Source organism: Canis lupus, chromosome X, assembly GCF_003254725.2.
Source record: "Canis lupus dingo isolate Sandy chromosome X, ASM325472v2, whole genome shotgun sequence".
NCBI lineage: Eukaryota > Metazoa > Chordata > Mammalia > Carnivora > Canidae > Canis > Canis lupus.
This window is the reverse complement of record NC_064281.1, coordinates 121,686,629-121,711,536: the sequence shown is the minus strand read 5'-3', so window position 1 is coordinate 121,711,536 and position 24,908 is coordinate 121,686,629. Positions and strand designations below refer to the sequence as shown.

General features: G+C 43.4%; 1 protein-coding gene and 1 long non-coding RNA gene across 5 annotated transcripts in view; both read right to left on the bottom strand.

Moving 5' to 3' along the window:
- LOC112644143 (synaptonemal complex protein 3-like) overlaps positions 1–24,908 on the bottom strand; it is a 161,293-nt gene that overhangs the window by 36,663 nt on the left and 99,722 nt on the right. Inside the window, exon 3 of one of the 4 annotated variants that reach the window (XM_049107215.1) lies at positions 2,455–2,749. The exons of the other annotated variants lie outside the window; for them this stretch is intronic. The gene's annotated coding sequence lies outside the window, so the exon portion shown is untranslated. The remainder of the gene's footprint in view (positions 1–2,454; positions 2,750–24,908) is intronic. 4 annotated transcript variants of the gene reach the window in all.
- LOC118353686 (uncharacterized) overlaps positions 1–24,908 on the bottom strand; it is a 57,223-nt gene that overhangs the window by 16,820 nt on the left and 15,495 nt on the right. The window lies entirely within an intron of this gene.

The window sequence follows — 24,908 nt, the reverse complement described above, 5'->3', positions numbered from 1 at the left end:
AAGGGGATTAAGAGTACACTCATCGATTGCAAAGAGTAATGTATAGAATTACAGAAGGATTATATGGTACACCTGAAACTAATATAACACTTTATGCTAACTTTTAAAAAATATGAAGGGAAATAAGAAGTGTTGGCAAAAATGTGGAGAAATTGGAACCCTCATGCATCGCTGGTGGAGCTATAAAACGGACAGCCACCATGTAAAACAATTTGGTGATTCCCCAATCCATTAAAGATACAACTACCATAGGACTCATCAATTGCATTCCTAAATATACACCCAAAATAACTGAAAAGAAGCATTTAAACGAAGGATGTACAAGAATTTTTGTAGAAGCACTATTCACAACAGCCAAAAGATGGAAAAAGTGCAAATTTCCGCCAAATGATGAATGGATAAGAAATTTGGTATACCCATACAATGGAATATTACTTCGTCAATTAGAAGGAAGGAAGTTCTGATATATGCTACAACATGGATAAACTTTAAAGACGCTATGTGGAGCCAACGATGCCAGAGGCAAAAGACCACATGTTATTTGATTCCATTTATATGAAATATCCAGAATAGGCAACTCGCCAGAGACACAAAACACATGCGTGTTTGCCAGATCCTGGGAATTGAGGGAATGGAGAGTGACTGCTTTTTTTTTTTAGGTTTTATTTATTCATGAGAGACAGGGAGAGAGAGAGACAGAGACACAGGCATGACGGAGAAGCAGGCTCCATGCCAGGAGTGTGATATGGGACTCGATCCCGGGTCTCCAGGATCAGACCCTGGACTGAAGGTGGCGTTTAACCACTGAGCCACCCGGGCTGCCCAGAGAGTGACTGCTTAATGGGTAAGGGTTTCCTTCTGGAGTGATGAACATGTTCTGAAGCTAATTAGTTGTGATGGTTGCACATCTTTGTGGGTGTACTAAACACTCCTGAATGATTAAGGTGGCAAATGTTATGTCAACTTTAGCACAATAAGAAAAGAAGGAGAAACAGGAAAAATGGGAACAAAGATCCTATAGATTAAAAGGGGCCTTAAGAGACACCTGTCCCCATCTCAGTGTATGGTACTTATTTGGTTTCTGATTCAAATAATCAAACTGTTTTTCAAAAATCTTTATTTTTTTTTTTACTGTTGCTTCCTGTTGCTTAATGGCTCTGAAGGGTTTTTAACACAATTGAAGAAGAAACGTTATGACTAACTGGATATTTAACAATATTAAGAAAATAGTTTGATAGGGGGCAGGCAAGATGGCAGAGGAGTAGGGTCCCCAAGTCACCTGTCCGCACTAATTTACCTAACCTTCAAATCATCCTGAAAACCTACGAATTCGGCCTGAGATTTAAAGAGAGAACAGCTGGAATGCTACAGTGAGAAGAGTTCGCGCATCTATCAAGGTACGAAGGCGGAACAAAATAAAGAAATAAAAGAGCATCCAAGGGGGAGGGGCCCTGAGGAGCTGGGCTAAGGCCAGGTGGCAAGAACCTCCAGTACAGGAAAGCCTAGACCCAGAGAAGCAGGAACTTTACCAATCTTCCCCGACAGAAAGGCGCTCACAGGGAGCTCCGGCAGGATCCCAGGAGGGGCAGTGGAGGCCCCAGGATCCCGGGGTCACTAACAGAGGAAGCACGCCCCTGGGGAGAGCGCGCCACACTCCGCGGCCGAGCTCCCTAAAGGGCTGGAGCGCACGCCCGGCGGGGCCCCGGGAGCAGCTCAGGCGGTGGCTCCATCGGCGGCTCCATACAGAGGGGGCTGCGCGGCCCCGGGATCAGCTCAGGTGGCAACTCTGCAGAGGGGGCTGCGCGGCCCGGGAGCGTGATTCCAGCGACGCAGGCCCCGGAGCCCAGGGCGCTGCGGAACACAGCCCAAGATCCGTCACTCCCCCCCGGGACAGGCAGAGGCCGGGAGGACACAGGGCAGCAAGGACACTCCTGCCGCCAGGCGGCCCTGAGCTGTGCAGGTCCGCGACCCCCGCCCCCGGAGCATCCAGGCCCCTGCAGACTGGGAGACTGCGGTAGTTACTGCGGGAGCTGACTTTAGGGCTGGGGAGCTGGCCGCTGCCACTGTGGTTGTTTCTTCTGGTGTCACCTTGTGCCTGGGACTGAGCGGGGCCGCCAGGAAGCAAGGGCCTCACAGGGTCAACAGATCCCACTGAGCCGTGCACCTGGCAGGGGGCGGGGCAGCTCCCCCAGGTGCACACACCTGAGAATCAGCACAGCAGGCCTCTCCCCCAGAAGACCAGCTGCAAGGACAGGGGAAGAGCAATTTCTTGCCCAAGGAGCGCTGGAAAGCTCCAGGGGAATTTGAGAGACTTAACAGTATATAGAATCAGAGTATACCCCTCCTTGTTCTTTGTTTTTGTTTGTTTGTGTTCCCCTTTTTCCTTCCTTTTTCCCGTACAACTTGTTTTTAGCCGCTCTGCACTGAACAAAATGACTAGAAGGAAGAACTCACCACAAAAGAAATAATCAGAAATAGTCGTCCCTCCCACAGAGTTACAGACTTTGGATTACAATTCGATGTCAGAAAGCCAATTCGGAAGCACAATTATAAAGCTACTGGTGGCTCTGGAAAAAAACATCAAGGAATCAAGAGACTTCATGACTGCAGAATTGAGATCTAATCAGGCCGAAATTAAAAATCAATTCAATGAGGTGCAATCCAAACTGGAGGTCCTAACGACGAGGGTTAACCGTGGTAGAAGAACGAGTGAGTGACGTAGAAGACAAGTTGATGGCGAGGAAGGAAGCTGAGGAAAAAAGAGACAAACAATTAAAAGATCATGAGGATAGATTAAAGGAAATAAATGACAGCCTCAGAAGGCAAAATCTACGTTTAATTGGGGCCCCAGAGGGCGCCGAAAGGGACAGAGGACCAGAAAGTGTATTTGAACAAATCATAGCTAAGAACTTATTTAGTTTCTGATTCAAATAATCAAACTTAACATTTTTTTTTTTACTGTTGCTTCTGTTGCTTAATGGTTTTGAAGGGTTTTTAACACAATTGAAGAAATTTTATCACTAATTGGATATTTAACAATATTAAGAAATTACTTTTAGTCCCAATAGTTTATTTTTGCCTTAGTTTCCCTTGCCTGGGGAGACATAAATATGTTCCTAAGGCCGACGTCCAAGAGATTTAGGCCCATGTGTTCTCTTAGGTGTTTTATAGTTTCAGGCCTCACATTTAGTCTATAATCTGCTTTGGGTTTATTTTTGTGTATGGTGTAAGAAGGTGGTCCAGTTTCATTCTACATGTTTCTGTCCAGTTTTCTCAGCACCTTTGTTGAAGAGATGGTCTTTTCTCTATTGTATATCCTTGCCTCCTTTGTCATAGATTGATTTGCCATAGAAGTAAGCGTGGGCTTATTTCTAGGCTCTTTGTTCTGTTGCAGCAGCCCATGTGTCTAGTTCTGTGCCGGGACCACAGTTTTGATTACTATAGCTTGTTGTACAGCTTGAAACCCGGGATTGTGATACCTCTGGCTGTGTCCCTCTTTCTCAAGATTGCTGTGACTACTCAGGGTCTTTCTTTATTATTTTTTTAAATTGATTTTTAAAATCCATTTATTCATGAGAGACACACAGAGAGAGGCAGAGACATAGGCAGAGGGAGAGGCAGGCTTCCTGTGGGGAACCGGACACGGGGCTCCATCTCAGGACCCAAGGATCATGCCCTGAGCCCAAGGCAGTCACTCAACCACTGAGCCACTCAGGAATCCCTGATCCTGATTGTACACAAATTTTGATTGTATTTTTTTTTATTGTATACAAATTTTAGGATTCTAGTTCTAGTTCAGTGGGAAATACCATTGTTGATTTGATAGGGATTGCATGGAATCTGTACATCATTTTAGGTCATGTGGACATTTTAACAATATTAATTAATTAATTCTCACAATCCATGAGCATTATATGTCTTCCCATTTGTGTCATCTTCAGTTCCTTCCATCAATGTCTTACATAGTTTTCAGAGTATTACGTCTTTCACCTCCCTGGTTAAATTTGTTCCTACATATCATGATTTTTGCTGCATCTGTAAATAGGTCTGTTTTTCTTGATGTCTCTTCCTCTTTCTTCTTTGTTAGCGTATAGAAATGCAACAGACGTCTATGTATCAATCTTATATCCTGCAACTTGACTGAATTCATTTCTTACTCCTCATAGATTTTTGGTGGAGTCTTTAGTGTTTTCTTCTAATATATATATATATATATATATATATATATATATATATATGTTCAATTTGCCAACATGTGGCATAAGACCCAGTGCTCATCCCGTCAAGTGCCCCCCTCAGTGCCCGTCACCCAGTCACCCCAGCCCTCTGACCACATCCCTTTCCAGCACCCCTTGTTCGTTTCCGAGTTAGGTGTCTCTCATGCTCTGTCTCCCTCACTGATATTTCCCACTCATTTTTTCTCCTTTCCCCTTTATTCCCTTTCACTATTTTTTATACCAAGCAATTCTTTTAATGTACTGTTGGATTAATTGGCTAGTGCCTTGTTGAGAATTAGCAATTCTTTTAATGTACTGTTGGATTAATTGGCTAGTGCCTTGTTGAGAATTTCTGCATCCATGTTCATCAGCGATATTGACCTGTAATTCTCCTTTTAAGTGAGGTCTTTGTCTGGTTTTGAAGTCAAGGTAATGCTGGCTACATAGAATGAGTTTGAAACTTTTCCTTCCATTTCCATTTTTTGGAGTACTTTGAGAAGAATAGGTACTAACTCTTCTTTAAATGTTTGGTAGAGGGATCCCTGGGTGGCTCAGCAGTTTAGCACCTGACTTTGGCCTAGGGCATGATCCTGGGGTCCCAGGATCGAGTCCCGCATCGGGCTCCCTGCATGGAGCCTGCTTCTCCCTCTGCCTGTGTCTCTGCCTCTCTCTGTGCGTCTCTCATGAATAGATAAACAAAATAAAATAGTTGTTTGGTAGAATTCCCCTGGAAAGCCATCTGGCCCTGGACTTTTGTTTGTTGGGGGATTTTTGATTACTGATTCATTTTCTTTGGTGGTTGTTGGTCTATTCAAGTTTTCTGTTCCCTTCTGTTTCAGTTTTATACTTTATGTTTCTAGGAATTTATACATTTCTTCCAGACTGCCCAATTTGTTGGCATATAATCTTTTATTTTATAAAACCATCTCTCATATTTATATAATCTCGAACACACTAAATGTGTATCACAGAGGAAAATAATAATAATAGTTTTTCAGTGGAGCATCCTGGTAGATGCTACTTTAAACAAATGGTCCACATTAACATAAACAAACGTAAACAGTAATAGTACATCTGTATGTCTTCTTTCTTTCTTTTTATTTTTTAATTATTTTTTATTGGAGTTCAGCTTGCCAACATATACCATAACACTCAGTGCTCATCCCGTCAAGTGCCCCACTCAGTGCATATAATCTTTTATAATATTCTCTTATAATTGTATTTCTGTGGTGTTGGTTGTGATCTCTCCTCTCACATTCATGATTTTATTTATTTGGATCCTTTCTCTTTTCTTTTTGGTAAGTCTGGCTTGGGTTTATTAATTTTTTTATTGGAGTTCAATTTACCAACATATAGCATAACACCCAGTGCTTATCCCATCAAATACCCCCCTCAGTGCCCATCACCCAGTCACCCCCACCCCCCACCCATCTCCCTTTCCAGCACCCCTTGTTCGTTTCCCAGAGTTAGGAGTCTCTCATGTTCTGTCTCCCTTTCTGCTATTTCCCACTCATCTTTTCTCCTTTCCCCTTTATTCCCTTTCACTATGTTTTATATTCCCCACATGAATAAGACCATATAATGATTGTCCTCCGATTGACTTATTTCACTCAGCATAATACCCTCCAGGTCCATCCACGTCAAAGCAAACGGTGGGTATTTGTTGTTTCTAATGGCTGAGGAATATTCAATTGTATACATATAACACATTAATTTTGTTAATTTTTTCAAAGAACTAGCTCCTGGTTTCATTGATCTTTTCTACTGTGGGGTTTTTTTGTTTGTTTGTTTCTATACCATTTATTTCTGCTCTGATCTATCATTATTATTTCCTTTCTTCTGCTGGCTTTGGGCTTCATCCTACATACATAGCAGCATTGTCAACAATAGCCAAATTATAGAAAGAGCACAAATGTCTACTGACAGATGGGTGAATAGAAAAGGAAGTTGTGAAAAAATATATATATTATATATATTATATATATAATGGAATAATGATGGAATGTTACTCAGCCATAAAAATAATGAAATCTTTCGATGGACACCGAGGCACCTTCCACAGTTTGGCTATTGTGGACATTGCTGCTATAAACATCGGGGTGCAGGTGTCCCGGCACTGGGTGTTATTCTGTATGTTGGCAAATTGAACACCAATAAAAAATAAATTTATTATTTAAAAAAAGAATGAGGGATCCCTGGGTGGCGCAGCGGTTTGGCGCCTGCCTTTGGCCCAGGGCGCGATCCTGGAGACCCGGGATCGAATCCCACGTCGGGTTCCCGGTGCATGGAGCCTGCTTCTCCCTCTGCCTATGTCTCTGCCTCTCTCTCTCTCTCTGTGACTATCATAAATAAATAAAAATTAAAAAAAAAAGAATGAAATCCTGCTATTTGTAATAACATGGATGGGGCTAGAGTGTATTATGCTAAGTAAAGTAAGTCACACAGAGAAAGACAAATACCATATGATTTCACTCATATGTGGAATTAAAGAAATAAAACGGATGAATATAGTGAGAGAAAAAGAGAGAGGCAAACCATAAAACAGACTCTTCACTATAGATAACACACTGAGGGTTGCTGGAGAAGGGAGGTTGGTGTGGGGATGGGTTAAATGGCTGATGGGTATTTAGGAGGGCACTTGTGACGAGCACTGGGTGTGGTGTGTACATGATGAGTCACTAAATCCCACACCTGAAAATAATAATACTCTGTATGTTAACTAACTGGAATTTAAATTAAAACGTGGAAGAAGAAAATAAAAGAAGTAGAAATACCATACAATCCAGTAATTCCAGTAAATCCACTACGGGGTATTGAACCAAAGAAAATGAGAACACTATTTCAAAAAGACAGATACACCTATGTTCATCACAACATTATTTACAACAGCCAAGATATGGGAGCCACCTAAGTGTCCATTGATAGACGAGTGGATAAAGAAATGTCATAAATATATATTATATTCCATTATATTACTCAGCTCCTAAAAAGAAAGGAGATCTTGGCATTTGTGACAACCGGATGAACCTAGAGGATATGATGCTAAGTGAAATAAGTCAGACAGAGAAAGGCAAATACAATATTATTTCACTTATATGTGGGATCCAAAAAACAAAGCAAATGAACAAACAAAACAGAATCAGACTGGTCAATGTAAAGAACAACCTGGTGGTTGCCAGAGGGGAAGGGGTGGGAGAGGGGCATAATAGTTGAAGGGGACTAAGAGGTACAAACTTCCGGTATAAGATTAATAAGTCGGGGAGATGAAAAGTATGACATAGAAAATATAGTCAGTAATATAGTAATAACCTTGTACAGTGATAAATGATAACTACACTCATCATGGTGAGCACTGTGTAATGTATAGAATGGCCAAGTCACTCTTTTGTGTGCCTAATATATTTTATATCAAATAAACTTCAACAAGATACAAAGCGCAAGATAGGCCAATGGATTTAGTGTAACAATATATGAAAATTTCAACACACTGGAAGGGATGAGCACTGGGTGATATGCTATATGTTGGCAAATTGAACTCCAATTAAAAAATAAACAAAGTTTCAGATTCCACCTTGCAGCTAATGTTAAAGAAATGTGTGGGAAATATCAGAAAGGGAGACAGAACGTAAAGACTCCTAACTCTGGGAAACGAACTAGGGGTGGTAGAAGGGGAGGAGGGCGGGGGGTGGGGGTGAATGGGTGACGGGCACTGGGGGTTATTCTGTATGTTAGTAAATTGAACACCGATAAAAAATAAATTAAAAAAATAATAAAAAAGTAAAAAGAGGGGACCTCAGCCCCCCCAAAAAGAAATTACCCTTTGTTGAATTTTATATAGTTCCAAATTAAAAAGTCCACAATTATCTCAAAACGCTCAACCACTTCTCCTAGAATTAATGGACATCTCTAGAGAAAAGTGACCACAATACCAAGTTTTTTTTTACCCAGATATAACTTCTCTTTGAAAATTTGGCCTGAAAATGTTTACTGTCTTTTATTTATTTATTTTTTTGTAGAACTTTATTTTTTCTATTGTAAAACTTTTTTTTTGTTTCTCATCCTGAAATTTATTATTTATTATTTATTTTTTTTATTGGAGTTCAATTTGCCAACATATAGCATAACACCCACTGCTCATCCCATCAAGTGCCCCCCTCAGTGCCCATCACCCAGTCACCCCCATCCCCTGCCCACCTCCCTTTCTACCACCCCTTGTTCGTTTCCCAGAGTTAGGAGTCTCTCATGTTCTGTCTCCCTTTCCGATATTTCCCACTCATTTTTTATCCTCTCCCCTTTATTCCCTTTCACTATTTTTTATATTCCCCAAATGAATGAGACCATATAATGATTGTCCTTCTCCGATTGACTTATTTCACTCAGCATAATACCCTCCAGTTCCATCCACGTCGAAGCAAATGGTGGGTATTTGTCGTTTCCAATAGCTGAGTAATACTCCATTGTATATATAGACCACATCTTATTTATCCATTCATCTTTTGATGGACACCGAGGCTCCTTCCACAGTTTGGCTATTGTGGACACTGCTGCTATAAACATCGGGGTGCAGGTGTCCCAGCGTTTGGCTGCATCTGTTTACTGTCTTTTAAATTGTCTTTAAATTCAATTTTAAAAAATGTAAGGCTATTAAAATACCTCTCCCTTTTCCAATGATATGTCTGTATAAGGCCCAATTTTCCTCATGTATATCGACCAAAATAACACATCTCAAACGTTTAAATGCAGAAACAGTTAATAGAGTTCAGTTGTCCTCTATGAAGCCTCTTTAATATAAGAGATTTGCAAAAATGTAAAATAATACCACTCTTTCTCTAAACTTTTTGGTTTTGAATTTTTCAGAAATTTTTTATCCTTACATAGTTATTTTGATTAAATTAATAAGTAAATACTTCAAAAGTGTCTTCATCTCAAGTCTGAATACACTAAATATTGATGGACATAATACATAACCCCAAAGGTACCTCTTCAATAATCCTTAAGAGTCTAAAAAGGTCATGAGATCAAAGTGTTTGAGGTCCACTGAACTATATATATATATGGGGTCACTTTGCTGGTTTCCTTGGGAGAAAATCTTTATGGATAGGAGACAAGTAAAACTGCAACAAGAGAAATAAATGGTGTAGTTACATGTCCAGAATTTGGGAATCTGGAGGCTTCATTTCTATTCTGGGCCCGACAATTTGACCATGAATAGATCACTTGGCCACTGTGTAACTCTATTTCTTTCTTCATGACTTGACACTCATTGTAACTGCTCACAGCTCAGCCTATTCAGAGGACAGAAGCAGAGGCACACTGGCAGTACTATGGAGCATTTCTCTGACTTGGCCTTCTCAATATTTTCAGGACTTTCAGGTCTCATCAAATCTGTCACCACTGTTTCTAACAGCACTCGATTTATTTCTTGGAGCAAGTTTACAGAGAACACTACAGAGCAGAGTCTAGGTCCGCTTCCTTTAGTTGCCCTGTACACATATTCTGATCAGTGCATGAACAGAATCATTGGGCTATTAAGTTTCCATTTTCCAGGCTCTACTACCTCTTCCACTCTAGAGGTCCCAGGAGACTTCCAGGAATTTCTTGTCAGCCTAGTATGATGGAAGGAACTCTATCTTGGGCAGCATGCATCCTAGTTCTAGTCTTAGCTCTGCTAATGGCCAGCCCAATAACTACTGGAAAGTTGCTCAAACTTGATACTGGAAAGGGATATGTAAAAGCATCTAAGCCAGTGACCTATGCCCAGACCCTGTGAAAAAAACTCTTTACAACAGGTCAAACCCACTTGAAGAGAAGGAGGTTAAGGATTTGGATTTCACTGCCAATCCCCTCAAGCCTCCAGGTGTGGCTCCCTGACTTTCTGCTCTCAACTGTCTGGGACCAAAAGGTAATCCCTTAACCAGGCTTTGGAGTTGGGCTTTTAGGGTATCAGGAAGGGTACAGAATTCTGACAACTAAAATCTAGCAGGAGGCCAAGGGGAAGCATAAATTCAGAATGAAAAGTAGAACCATAGCCAACAAAGGTGTCAGGTTGACATTGGGATACAGACAACATTTACTGCTTTGGACACCAAGTAAAAGAGGAAACTGACTTATGCGTGTGATTCATAAAAGAACTTATTCAAAAGGTAATTTTCAAAAATATACATGTGGAATTTGAATTCTATGTATTCAACTTGATAAGAATAAGTCTGAGGATGCCTGGATGGCTCTGCCTTTGGCTCAGGTCATGATGGTGGGTCTGGGATCAAGCCCTGCATTGGGCTCCCTGCAGGGGGCCTTCTTCTCCCTCTGCCTGTGTCTCTGACTCTCTGTGTGTGTCTCTCATGAATAAATAAAATCTTTTTTAAAATAATGAATTTGGAATACAAGAGAAAGTTGCTAGACCTATTTCACTATTACTTAGATAGGAAAAAAACAACAACAATAACAAACTGTATTATAATCCGCAACCTCTAATTTGCTACCCTAATATTGACAAATTTGAAACTTTACCATGTACCAAGTTTCCATGTACCAAACATATATATAAATGTTACGTAACTTCAAAACATTTGAAAAGCCATAGACTAGATGGCCCCAAATAACCTTCCAAATCCATGGCTTCCCCAACCCCCTCATTTCAGAGTCCTCAGTGTTCTTTACTGAACTTTTCCACATTGCACAATTCTACCCATTGTTAATATCACTTCATCTGTCCCAGCCTAAACATTTTGAAATGTCAAGTGGCAGTCACTGTAGGACTTTTTTTTTCTTCCACTGTAGGATTTTTATAGGGAACAAAAGTACACACACATAATGGGTCAGACCATCATGCCCTGAAAAATCTCAACTGTATTTTCTTTATTTTTTTATTTAGATTCAATTAGCCAACATACAGTACATAATTATTCAGATATAGAGCTCAATAATTCATCAGTTGCATATCATACCCACTGCTCATCACTCCTTACTGTATTTTATTTAAAGTTTCAAATAATACTTTTAACTCAATATTTAAATTTAAGCCCATATTTGAATTTAAACCCCAACAAGTGTTACTCATCAATTCATGCTAACTTACAGGGAGAGAGAGAGAGAGAGAGATTTGCAATAGTGTCCTATCCACACGCCATGCAACACAATCCTAGGCAAAGAGGAGGACCCCAACATTTCTTACGATGACATCTCAGGGTGAGAAGGAATGTTAGAAGTTACTCTGAAGTAATCCTCACATCCAGTGGTCCCACTGAGCATCTCCATTCATTCACAGACTCTGTCTCCAGTATTAACATTCTAGTGCTTTAAAAAGGCCAAGGATTCAATAAAGGAATTATAATATTCATAGGGCTTTTTTGTGTTATGAATTTTCTGATGATGCATAGGGATGCCCACTGGGTGAAGGCTTTTTTACATTCCTTGCATTTATAGTTTCTCTCCAGTGTGCACTCTTAGATATTTTATAAGGTGTGAGCTCTAGCTGAAGGCTTTCTCACATTCTTTACATTTGTGGGGTTTCCCTCTAGTGTGAATTCCCTGGTGTCCAATAAGGCATGTATTTCTAACTAAAAGCTTTTCTACATTTTGTGCATTTATAGGGCTTCTCCCCTGTGCATGTTCTTTGATGCTGAATAAGCTCTGAGGGGCCACTAAAGGCTTTTCCACATTCATCACATCTATAGGGTTTCTCTCCAGTGTGAGAAAAAGAGGTGTCTAGAAAAGAACAAGGTATCAGTGAAGGCTTTCCCACATTCACTGCATTTATAGAGTCTCTTTCCAGTGTGTATCCTGTGATGCTGCGTTAGGTATGTGCTGTGGCTGAGGGCCTTCCCACACTCATTGCACTTGTAGGGCTTCTCCCCTCTGTGGAAGCGTGTGTGGCGAATCAGGAGTGTGCTTTTGTCGAAGGCCTTCCCACATTCACTGCATTGATAGGGATTTTTTCCTATGTGGATTCTCTGGTGGTCAATGATGAGCTCTGGCTGAAAGCTTTGTCACATTCACTACATTTAAAGGGTTTGTCTCCTACATGATATCTTTGATGCTTTGTAAGAGATGAGCTCTGGATGAAGGCTTTTCCATATTCCTTACAAATATATAGTTTTTCTCCAGTGTGAATGCCCTGATGCCCAATGAAGGTGGGATGGTCACAGAAGGACTTTCCCCATTCACTACATTGCCACAGCTTCTTTGCTGCACAGAAGCCTGCTGAATAACCAGGTTGAAATTTGGTGTCAGTCTCCCTACATGTGTACAAGATGTAGGGAGATATTTTTCTCCTGTAGGAACTCCCTATTGTCAAACAAGAACTGACTATAGACTGAAGCGTCCCTCGAAAGCACTGCATTTATAGGTAGTGATCTCCCTGAAATTGTTCTTTGTCAGTATGACTCCTTGTCCTGAATGTCTCTGTAAGTGATCCTCCCATCCCCAAATTTCATGTACCAGAGTCCCAGGTACTGTTTCCTGTTAGTCTTTCTATGGTTGTTCCCTAGAATGAATCTTCTTCAAAAATGTCCCGCTGGGAAGTTGATCCCTTAGTCTCAGGTCTGGTTTCTCAATCTGAAAGCAATACAAAAGTGGCAGTTGGGCCAGGGACATGCAATGAAAAACAGTACCTGTAAGGCATACATGCTGCCAACAATTTTCAGAGTCATCTCTGTAGTTTATTTTTTTACATTTTTTAAATTTAAATTCAATATGCCAACAGATAGTATAACACCCCGTGCTCATCCCATCAAGTGCCCTCTTCATTGCCTGTCACCCAGTTACCCCATCCCACCACCTACCTTCCCTTCCACAACCCTTTGTTTGTTTCCCAGAGTTAGCAGTCTCTCATGGTTTGTTCCCCTCTCTAATTTTTCCCACTCAGTTCCCCTCCTTTCTCTTATAATCTCTTTCACTTTTTCTTATATTTCACGTATGAGTGAAATCATATGATGATTATCCTTCTCCAATTGACTTATTTCACTCAGCATAATGCCCTCCAGTTCCATCCATGTCAAAGCAACGTCTCTGTAATTTCAAATGGGGATTAGAATAGAGAGGTGGACAAGCACGCAGATAAACAGATAATACAAGTGGCACATAAGAAAATCAGAGAGGGGGACAAAACATGAGCGACTTCTAACTCTAGGAAAAGAACAAGGGGTAGTTGAAGGGGGGGTGGGTGGGGGGATGGGGTGACTGGGTGACGGGCACTGAGGGGGGCACTGGATGGGATGAGCACTGGGTGTTGTACTGTATGTTGGCAAATCGAACTCCAATAAAAATAAATACAAAAAAAAAAAAAAGAAATGAATTCCAAGGAGAGTACTATGGTCTGAATGTTTGTATCCCCACAAAATTCATATGTTGAAACTTAATCCCCAAAGTGATGGTACGAGGAGGTGCGGCTTTTAGGAAGTAATTAGGTCATGAAGATAAAGCTCCTATGAATGGGATTAGTGGCCTTTATTAAAGACAGACCAAGAACTCCCTTATCCCTTCTGCCGTGTGACATGGAGAAAAGATGAACCAAAAAGATGGCCCTCATCAGAACCCGAGTCCACTGGTGCCTTGATCTTGGACTTTCAACCTCTAGAACAATGAGAAATAAATGTCTGTTGTTTATAATTCACCAAGTCTGTGGTATTTTTTTTTTTGTAGCAGCCCAAAGTGACTAAAACAGACAGCTGCACTAGGCTATAGGGTCACTTGGAAAGAAAGCCATGAGAAAGTCTGTAAGAAGAATTGGAGATAATGAGTAACAGCAGAAGATGATCCCAGAACTTGGCCTGGGAGGACAGGGAGATATGACTGTGCAGGGCTGAGTCTTTTTCTGTATTCTTCTCTATTTTCTTCAGTCATCTAACTAATAGCCTCTTGGTGATTCCCTTCTCTCCAGTCTCTCCTGATTTATCACAATCAATCTTGCATATTGTCAGGCAGAAAACTAAGAACTTAGGGATAAAGGTAGTATTTTCCTCTCTTATTCTAGTGCATACTAGAAACAGAGCATATAGGAGCATACAGGAAACAGATGCTGTGAATTTGCTGGTTAAAATTTTGGAACATGCTTTATAATACTACAATAGACATCTCTTGGCAAAGGACAAAGAGCTTATCTGTAAATGACTTTTAGAACATGTTAATTTTATAGGAGATTCATCAAACTGATAAGGAGTTCTAAACACAGAGAGCAAATTGATGGTTGCCAGAGGGAAAAGGGGTGAGGAGTTGCATAAAATGGGTGAAAGGAAGTGGGAGACACAGGCTTTCAGTAATGGAATGAATAAGTCACAAGAATGAAAGGCATAGCATAGGGAGTATAATCAATGATATTGTAATAGTGATGTATGAAGACAGATGGGCTATGTTTCTGGTGAACAAAGCATAATGTATGAACTTGTCAGATCACTAGGTTATACGCCTGAAACTAATGTAACAATGTGTGTAAAATGTACTCAAATAATAAAATTGAATTAGGAAAAGATTAGAGAAGAAAAAAAAACTGCTGGTAAAACTAAATACCAAAGTGGCCAAGATGCATGACTTGGAAAAATACTGTCTAGTCATTTTCAAGTGACAAGGTAAGACTAGTAGTGCAAGATCTATCTTAAGTCTTCAGCTGTCTATATATAATACACAAAATAGCGGGCACAAAGTTCACATGAACAATTTCAGTATAATTAAACTGAAATTGAAAATAACAAACTGAGGCGGGGAAAGATGGCGGAAGAATAGGGTCCCCAAGTCACCTGTCCCCACCAACTTACCTAGATAACTTTCAAATCATCCTGAATACCTACAAATTCAACCTGATATTTAAAGAGACAACAGCTAGAATACTAGAGTGAGAAGAGTTTGCGCTTTTATCAATGTAGGAAGACCGGAAAAAATAAGAAATAAAAAAGCATCCAAGGGGGAGGGGTCCCCACAAGGAACCGGGCTAAGGCCCGGCAGCAAGTACCACCAGGACAGGAAAGCCCCTTCCCAGAGAAGCAGAAGCTTTTTTTTAATGTTAAGCAAAACGTATATTAATACTAATAAATATTAACATCACATACATTTTTCCTTGTAAAATGTGTAGAACAGAAGATGAAATCCATCCACATGACAGCACACACCATCATACTAGGTTATAGGAAATATTACATATATACGTATATTTTTTTCTTTTAAGATTTAATTTTTCAGTAATCTCTACACCCAGGTGGGGCTCAAACCTACAAGCCAAAGATCCAGAATCCCACCCTCTAGTGACTGAGTCAGCCGGGGCTCCAATAGATGGATGTTTTCTTTTTTAAAATTTATTATTTTATTGGTGTTCAATTTGAAAACATATAGAATAACACCCAGTGCTCATCCCATCATTGCCCCCCTCAGTGCAGGTCACCCAGTCACCCCCATTCCACACCCAACTCCCTTTCTACCACCACTTGTTCGTTTCCCAGAGTTAGGAGTCTCTCTTGTTTTGTCTCCATTTCTGATATTTCCCACTCGTTTTTTCTCCTTTCCCCTTTATTCCATTCCACTATTTTTTAGATTCCCCAAATGAATGAAACCATATAATGTTTGTCCTGCTCCGATTGACTTATTTCACTCAGCATAATACCCTCCAGTTCCATCCACGTCGAAGCAAATGGTGGGTATTTGTCATTTCTAATGGCTGAGGAATATTCCATTGTATACATAGACCACATCTTCTTTATCCATTCATCTTTCGTTGGACACCGAGGCTCCTTCCACAGTTTGGCTATCGTGGCCATTGCTGCTATAAACATCGGGGTGCAGGTGTCCTGGCGTTTCATTGCATTTGTATCTTTGGGGTAAATCCCCAACAGTGCAATTGCTGGGTCGTAGGGCAGGTCTATTTTTAACTCTTTGAGGAACCTCCACACGGTTTTCCAGAGTGGCTGCACCAGTTCACATTCCCACCAACAGTGCAAGAGGGTTCCCTTTTCTCCGCATCCTCTCCAACATTTGTGGTTTCTTGCCTTGTTAATGTTCCCCATTCTCACTGGTGTGAGGTGGTATCTCATTGTGGTTTTGATTTGTATTTCCCTGATGGCCAGTGATGCGGAGCATTTTCTCATGTGCTTGTTGGCCATGTCTATGTCTTCCTCTGTGAGATTTCTGTTCATGTCTTTTGCCCACTTCATGATTGGATTGTTTGTTTCTTTGCTGTTGAGTTTAATAAGTTCTTTATAGATCTTGGATACTAGCCCTTTATCTGATACATCATTTGCAAATATCTTCTCCCATTCTGTAGGTTGTCTTTTAGTTTTGTTGAGTTTCTGTTGCTGTGCAGAAGCTCATGTTCTTCTCATTTAGGACCCTTTCTGGCCTGCCAGGTCTCTGTGGAGAGGTCTGTTGTTAATCTAATATTTCTCCCCATAAAAGTTATAGATTTCTTGTCTCTTGCTGCTTTAAGGATCTTCTCTTTATCTTTGGAATTTGCAAGCTTCACTATTAAATGTCGAGGTGTTGAAAGGCTTTATTGATTTTAGAGGAGGATCTATTTCCTGGATCTGAATGCCTGTTTCCCTTCCCAGATTAGGAAAGTTTTCAGCTATGATTTGTTCGAATACACTTTCTGGTCATCTGTCCCTTTCGGCGCCCTTGGGAACCCCAATTAAACATAGATTTTTCTTCCTGAGGCTGTCATTTATTTCCCTTAATCTATCCTCATCTTTTGTTTTTCACATTTTTCCTCAGTTTCCCTCTTTGCCATCAACTTGTCACCTATGTCACTCAATCGTTCTTCTACCTCGTTGACCCTCGTCGTTAGGACCTCTAGTTTGGATTGCATCTCATTTAATTGATTTTTAATTTCAGCCTGATTAGATCTAAATTCTGCAGTCATGAAGTCTCTTGAGTCCTTTATGCTTTTTTCTAGAGCTACCGGTAGCTTTAAAATTGTGCTTCTGTATTGGCTGACATGGAATTGTAATCCCAATTTTTTTTTTATTGGTGTTCAATTTACTAACATACAGAATAACCCCCAGTGCCCGTCACCCATTCACTCCCACCCCCCGCCCTCCTCCCCTTCCAACACCCCTAGTTCGTTTGCCAGAGTTAGCCCAATTTTGTAACTGTTAGAGAGAGGACTGTTTCTGAGTATTTCTTTTGAGGTTTTTCCTTCTAGTCTTTTGCTCAGTGCTGAGTTGCCAAAACAAGTTATATTGGGAAAAGGAAAAAAAGAGAGAAAAGAAAGAAGAAAAGAATAAGAAAAAAAAAAGGAAGAAGAAAAAGAGAGGAAAAGAAAGAAAAAAACAAAAGGGGCGGGGAGCAAACAAAACAAAAAACAAGGGGGAGTATCCTCTGATTCTATATACTGTAAATCCCTCGACTTCCCCCTTTTCAGTGCTGCTTGGTCAATAAATTGCTTTTCCCCTGTCCGTCTAGCTGGTCTTCTGGGGGAGGGACCTGTTGTGCTGATTATCAGTTGTGAGCACCTGAGGGAGCTGCTCAGCCCCCTGCCTGGTGAACGGCTCAGTGGGAGTTGTTCCCTCCTGTTTATCCTGTGAGGCCACTGTGAGGCTCAGTGGGGGTTGTTTATACTGTGAGGCCCCAGGAGGAAAAACAGTGGCTACAGCCAGCTCCCAAGCCCTGGAGTCAGCTCCCGCAGTAACTACAGAGCTCTCAGTCTACAGGGGCCTGGATGCTCCAGGGGCGGGGGGCACTGATCTGCACAGTTCGGGACCGCCTGGCAGTAGCAGCATCCTTGCTGCCCTGTGCCCTCCTGGCCTCTGCTTGTCCGGGGGGGGGGTGCGGAGTGCTGGATCCTGGGCTATGTCCCCTGATTCCCTGAGCTCCGGGGCCTGCGCCGCTGCAATCGTGCTCCCAGGTCCGTGCAGCTCCCTCCCCGGGAGCCTCTGCCTGAGCCCCTCTGGGCTGCTCCCGGGGCGCGCAGCCCCCTCCGTGCAGAGCCTCCGCTCGAGCCCCTCTGAGCTGCTCCTGGGTTCAGCCCTGCGGCACTGCAGCCCTTTAGGGAGCTCCGCCGCCGCGGGGTGTGGAGCACTCCCCCGGGCGCAGGCGCTCTGTTAGTGACCCCGGGAGGCTGAGGGCATCCCCGCCCCCCACCATCCTGCTCCAACACCCAGCAAGCACCTTTCCGACTGGGAAGATTGGTGAAGCTCCTGCTTCTCCAGGGACGGGGCTTTCCTGTCCTGGGGACACTCGCCGCCGGGCCTTAGCCCAGCTCCTCGGGGACCCCCTCCCCTTGGATGCCTTTTGTTTCTTTATTTCTTTTTTTCTCCCATCTTCCTACCTTGATAGAAGCACGAACTCTTCCCACTGTAGCATTTCAGCTGATCGCTCTTTAAATCTCAGGCCGAATTCCTAGGTTTTCAGGATGATTTGAAAGTGATTGAGGTAATTTGGTGGAGACAGGTGACTTGGGGACCCAACCCTTTTGGCATCTTGTCCCACCTCCCGAGAAGCAGAAACTTCACCAATCTTCCCAGACGGAAATGTGCTCACAGGGAACTCGGGCAGGATCCCAGGAGGGGCGAGGATGCGGGCCAAGCTCCTAAGCGCCCAGCAGGGCTCCGGAGCAGCCCAAGAGGCGGCTCCGCGGGAGGGCCTGCGCCGCCCCAGGAGCACGAGTCCAGCGAAGCTGGTCGCTGAGCCCAGGGCGCCGGGGGACACAGCCCAGGATCCGGCGCTTCCACTGGGACAGACGGAGTCCGAGAGGGCAGCAAGGACGCTCCTGCTGCGGGGCGCCCAGAGCTGTACAGGTTCATGCCCTACACCCCCAGAGCATCGAGGCCCCTACAGACTGGGAGACTGCGGTAGTTACTGCTGGAGCTGACTCCAGGGCTGGAGAGCTGGCCTCCGCCAGTGTTGTTGTTCCTCTTGGTGTCACCTTGTACCTGGGACTGAGCAGGGCACCAGGGAACAGGGGCCTCACAGGGCCAACAGCTCCCACTGAGCCCGACACCTGTCGGGGAGCTGGGCAGCTCCACCAGGTACTCACATCTGAGAATCAGCACAGCAGGGCCCTCACCCAGAAGACCAGCTGGAAGGACAGGGGAAAAGCAAGTTCTTGACCAAGCAGTGCTGAAAAGTTCCAGGGAAAGTCTGGGGAAATACATATATAGAATCAGAGGATACACCTCCTTGCTTTTTGTTTTCTATTTGTCCCCACCCCTTATTTCTCTCTTTTTCTCCTTTTTCCAGTAAAACTTCTTTTTAGCCACTCTGCACTGAGCAAAATGACTAGAAGGAAGAACTCACCACAAAAGAAAGAATCAGAAACAGGCCTCTCTCCCACAGAGTTACAGAATTTGGATTACAATTCGATGTCAGAAAGCCAATTCAGAAGCACAATTATAAAGATACTGGCGGCTTTGGAAAAAAGCATAAAGGATTCAAGAGACTTCATGACTGCAGGATTTAGATCTAATCAGGCAGAAATTAAAAATCAATTAAATGAAATGCAATCCAAACTGAAGGTCCTAATGATGAGGGTTAATAAGGTAGAAGAACGAGTGAGTGAAATAGAAGACAAGTGGATGGAAAGGAAGGAAGCGGAGGAAAAAAAGAGACAAACAAAAGATCATGAGGATAGGTTAAGGGAAATAGACAGCCTCAGAAAGAAAAATCTACATTTAACTGGGGTTCCGGAGTGAGCGAAAGGGACAGATGACCAGAAAGTGTATTTGAAATCATAGCTGAGAACTTCCCTACCTTGGGAAGGGAAACAGGCATTCAGATCCAGGACATAGAGAGATCTGCCCCTAAAATCAATAAAAACAGTTCAACATCTCAACATTTAATACTGAAACTTGCAAATTCCAAAGATAGAGAAGATCCCTAAAGCAGCAAGACACAAGAAATCCCTAACCCTTATGGGGAGGAGTATTAGGGTAACAGCAGACCTCTCCACAGAGACCTGGCAGGCCAGAAAGGGCTGGCAGGATATATTCAGGGTCCTAAATGAGAAGAACATGCAACCAAGAATACTTTATCCAGCAAGGCTCTCATTCATAGTAGAAGGAGAGATGAAGAGCTTCCAAGATAGGCAGAAATGGAAAGAATATGTGACCACCAAACCAGCTCTGCAAGACATACTAAGGGGGACTCTGTAATAGAGGATGTCCAAGGGAACAATCCACAAAAACAGGGACTGAATAGGTACCATGATGACACTAAATTCGTATCTTTCAATAGTAACTCTCAACGTGAATGGGTTTAATGACCCCATCAAAAGGCGCAGGGTTTCAGACTGGATACAAAAGCAGGACCCATCTATTTGCTGTCTACAAGAGACTCATTTTAGACACAAGGACACCTACAGCCTGAAAATAAGAGGTTTGAGAACCATTTACCGTTCAAGTGGTTCTCAAAAGAAAGTAGGGGTAGCCATCCTTATATCAGATAAATTAAAGTTTATCCCAAAGACTGTACTAAGAGATGAAGAGGGACACTATTTCATACTTAAAGGATCTATCCCGCAAGAGGACCTAACAATCATGAACACTTATGCCCCGAATGTGGGAGCTGCCAAGTATATCAATCAATTAATAACCAAAGTTGAGACATACTTAGATAACAATACACTTACCTGGAGATTGAATATGGTGAATTCTACAACTGATAGATCTTGTAAACACAACATCAACAAAGAAACAAGAGCATTAAATGACACAATGGACCAGATGGATTTTACATCCAAACGCAACTGAATACACATTCCTCTCAAGTGCACATGGAGCTTTCTCCAGAATAGACCACATAACTGGGTCACAAGTCAGGTCTTAACCAATACCAAAGGACTGGGAATGTCCCCTGCATGTTTTCAGACCATAATGCTTTGAAAATTGAACTAAATCACAAGAACAAGTTTGGAAGGATTTCAAACACGTGGAGGTTAAAGGACCATCCTGCAAAAAGATGAAAGGGTCAACCAGGAAATTAGAGAAGAATTAAAAAGATTCATGGACACTAATGAGAATGAAGACACAACCGTTCAATATCTTTGGGATGCATTAAAAGCAGTCCGGAGGGGGAACTACATCGCAATACAAGCATCCATCCAAAAACTGGAAAGAACTCAAATACAAAAGCCAACCCTGCACCTAACAGAGCTGGAGAAGGAACAGCAAATGAAACCCTCACCCAGCAGAGGAGGACAGTTAATAAAGATTCAAGCAGAGCTCAATGAAATAGAGACCAGAAGAACTGTTGAACAGATCAACAAAACCAGGAGTTGGTTCTTTGAAAGAATTAATAAATAGATAAACCTTTAGCCAACCTTATTAAAAAGAAGAGAGAAAAGACTCAAATTAATAAAATCATGAATGAAAAAGGAGAGATCACCACCAACACCAAGGAAATACAAACGATTTTAAAAACTTATTATGAGCAGCTCTATGCCAAAAAATTAGGCAATCTGGAAGAAATGGATGCATTTCTGGAAAACCACAAACTACCAAAACGGGAACAGGAAGAAATAGAAAACCTGAACAGGCCAATAACCAGGCAGGAAATTGAAGCAGTCATTAAAACCTCCCAAGACACAAGAGTCCAGGGCCAGATGGCTTCCCAGGGGAATTCTATCAAACGTTTAAAGAAGAAACCATACCTATTCTACTTAAGCTGTTTGGAAAGATAGAAAGAGATGGAGTACTTCCAAACTCGTTTTATGAAGCCAGCATCAGCTTAATTCCAAAACCAGACAGAGACCCCACCAAAAAGGAGAATTACAGACCAATATCCCTGATGAACACAGATGCAAAAATTCTCAAGAAGATACTAGCCAATAGGATCCAACAGTACATTAAGAAGATTATTCACCATGACCAAGTGGGATGTATCCCTGGGATGCAAGGCTGGCTCAAACTCATTAACCAATCAATGTGATTCGTCATATTAGCAAGAGAAAAAAACAAGAACCATAGGATCCTCTCAATAGATGCAGAGAAAGCCTTTGACAAAATACTGCATCCTTTCCTGATCAAAACTCTTCAGGAGTGGGATGAGGGGCAAGATGGTGGAAGAGTAGGGTCCCCAAGTCACCTGTCCCCACCAAATTACTAGATAACCTTCCAATCATCCTGAAAATCTATGAATTCGGCCTGAGATTTAAAGAGAGCCCAGCTGGAATGCTACAGTGAGAAGAGTTCACGCTTCTATCAAGGTAGGAAGAGGGGGAAAAAGAAATAAAGAAACAAAAGGCCTCCAAGGGGGGGCAGCGAGAAGCCGGGCTGAGGCCGGGGCGAGTGTCCCCAGGACAGGAGAGCCCCGTCCCAGAGGAGCAGGAGCTGCACCAACCTTCCCGGGCGGAAAGGGGCCCGCAGGGAGTTAGAGCAGGACCCCAGGAGGGCGGGGATGCTCTCGGGCTCCCTGGGACACTAACAGACACCTGCGCCCTGGGAGAGTGCGCCGAGCTCCCTAAGGGCTGCAGCGCGCACAGCGGGGCGCGGAGCAGCTCGGAGGGGCTCGGGCGGCGGCTCCGCGGAGGGGGCTGCGGGGTGGGAGCAGCTCGGAGGGGCTTGGGCGGCGGCTCCGCGGAGGGGGCTGAGGGGCGGGAGCAGCTGGGGGGGGGCTCAGGCGGCGGCTCCGCGGAGGGGGCTGCGCGGCCGGGAGCAGCCCGGAGGGGCTCGGGCAGAGGAAGAGGCTCGGTGCACAGGGGGCTGCGCGGTTCCAGGAGCAGCTCGGAGGGGCTCGGGCAGCGGCTCCGCGGAGGGGGCTGTGGGGCCTGGAGAAGCTCGGAGGCGGCTCCCGCATAGGAAGAGACTCCGTGCGGAGGGGGCTGAGCGGCTCCGGGAGTAGCTCGGCTGGGCTCCGGCGGCGGCTCTGCGGAGGGGGCTGTGCAGCCCCGGGAGCAGCTCGGAGGGGCTCCGGCAGAGGAAGAGGCTCCACGCGGAGTGGGCTGCGTGGCTCCGGGAGCAGCTCAGAGGGGCTCGGGGGCCGGCTCAGCAGAGGGGGCTGCACGGCCGGGAGCGCGAATCCAACAGCGCAGGCCCGGGAGCACAGGGCGCCGGGACACAGCCCAGGATCCGACATCCCCCCGAGACAGGCAGAGGCCAGGAGGGACCAGGACCGCAAGGACGCTCCTGCCCCGAGCTGAGCAGATCAGCGGCCCCGCCCCCGAAGGCTCCAGGCGCTGCAGACGGAGAGCTCCAGAGTTACTGCAGGAGCTGAATCCAGGGCTCGAGAGCTGGCCGCCGCCACTGGGGTTGTTCCTCCTGGGGCCTCACGGGGAAAACAACCCCCACTAAGCCCTGCACCAAGCAGGGGGCAGAGCAGCTCCCCCAAGTGCTAACACCTGAAAATCAGCACAACAGGCCCCTCCCCCAGAAGACCAGCTAGACAGACAAATTCCAGGGGAAGTCAAGGGACTTAAAGTATACAGAATCAGAAGATACTCCCCCGTGGTTTGTTTTTTGTTTTTTGTTTTTTATTTTTGATTTCTCTTTGCTTTCCCCACCCTTTTTTCCCCTTTCTTTCTTTATCTTTCTCTTTTGCTTCTCTTTTTTCCTTTTTTCTTCCTTCTTTCATTTTTCGTTTTCTCTTTTCTTTCCTTCTTTCTCTCCTCTCTTTTTCTCCTTTTCCCAATACAACTTGGTTTTGGCCACGTTGCGCTGAGCAAAATGACTAGAAAGACAACCTCACCTCAAAAGAAAGAATCAGAAACAGTCCTCTCTCCCACCGATACAAAATTTGGATTACAATTCAATGTCAGAAAGCCAATTCAGAAGCACTATTATAAAGTAACTGGTGGCTATAGAAAAAAGCATAAAGGACTCAAGAGACTTCATGACTGCAGAATTTAGATCTAATCAGGCAGAAATTAAAAATCAATTGAAGGAGATGCAATCCAAACTACAAGTCCTAACGATGAGGGTTAACGAGGTGGAAGAACGAGTGAGTGACATAGAAGAGAAGTTGATGGCAAAGAGGGAAACTGAGGAAAAAAGAGACAAACAATTAAAAAACCATGAGGATAGATTAAGGGAAATAAACGACAGCCTGAGGAAGAAAAACCTACGTTTAATTAGGGTTCCTGAGGGCACCGAAAGGGCCAGAGGGCCAGAATATGTATTTCAACAAATCATAGCTGAAAACTTTCCTAATCTGGGAAGGGAAACAGGCATTCAGATCCAGGAAATAGAGAGATCCCCCCCCCAAAATCAATAAAAACCGTTCAACACCTCGACATTTAATAGTGAAGCTTGCAAATTCCAAAGATAAAGAGAAGATCCTTAAAGCAGCAAGAGACAAGAAATCCCTGACTTTTATGGGGAGGACTATTAGGGTAACAGCAGACCTCTCCACAGAGACCTGGCAGGCCAGAAAGGGCTGGCAGGATATATTCAGGGTCCTAAATGAGAAAAACGTGCAACCAAGAATACTTTATCCAGCAAGGCTCTCATTCAGAATGGAAGGAGAGATAAAGAGCTTCCAAGACAGGCAGGAACTGAAAGAATATGTGACCTCCAAACCAGCTCTGCAAGAAATTTTAAGGGGGACTCTTAAAATTCCCCTTTAAGAAGAAGTCCAGTGGAACAATCCACGTAAACAAGGACTGAATAGATATCATGATGACACTAAACTCATATCTTTCAATAGTAACTCTCAACACGAACGTGCTTAATGACCGCATCAAAAGGCTCAGGGTTTCAGATTGGATAAAAAAGCAGGACCCATCTATTTTCTGTCTACAAGAGACTCATCTTAGACAGAGTGACACCAACAGCCTGAAAA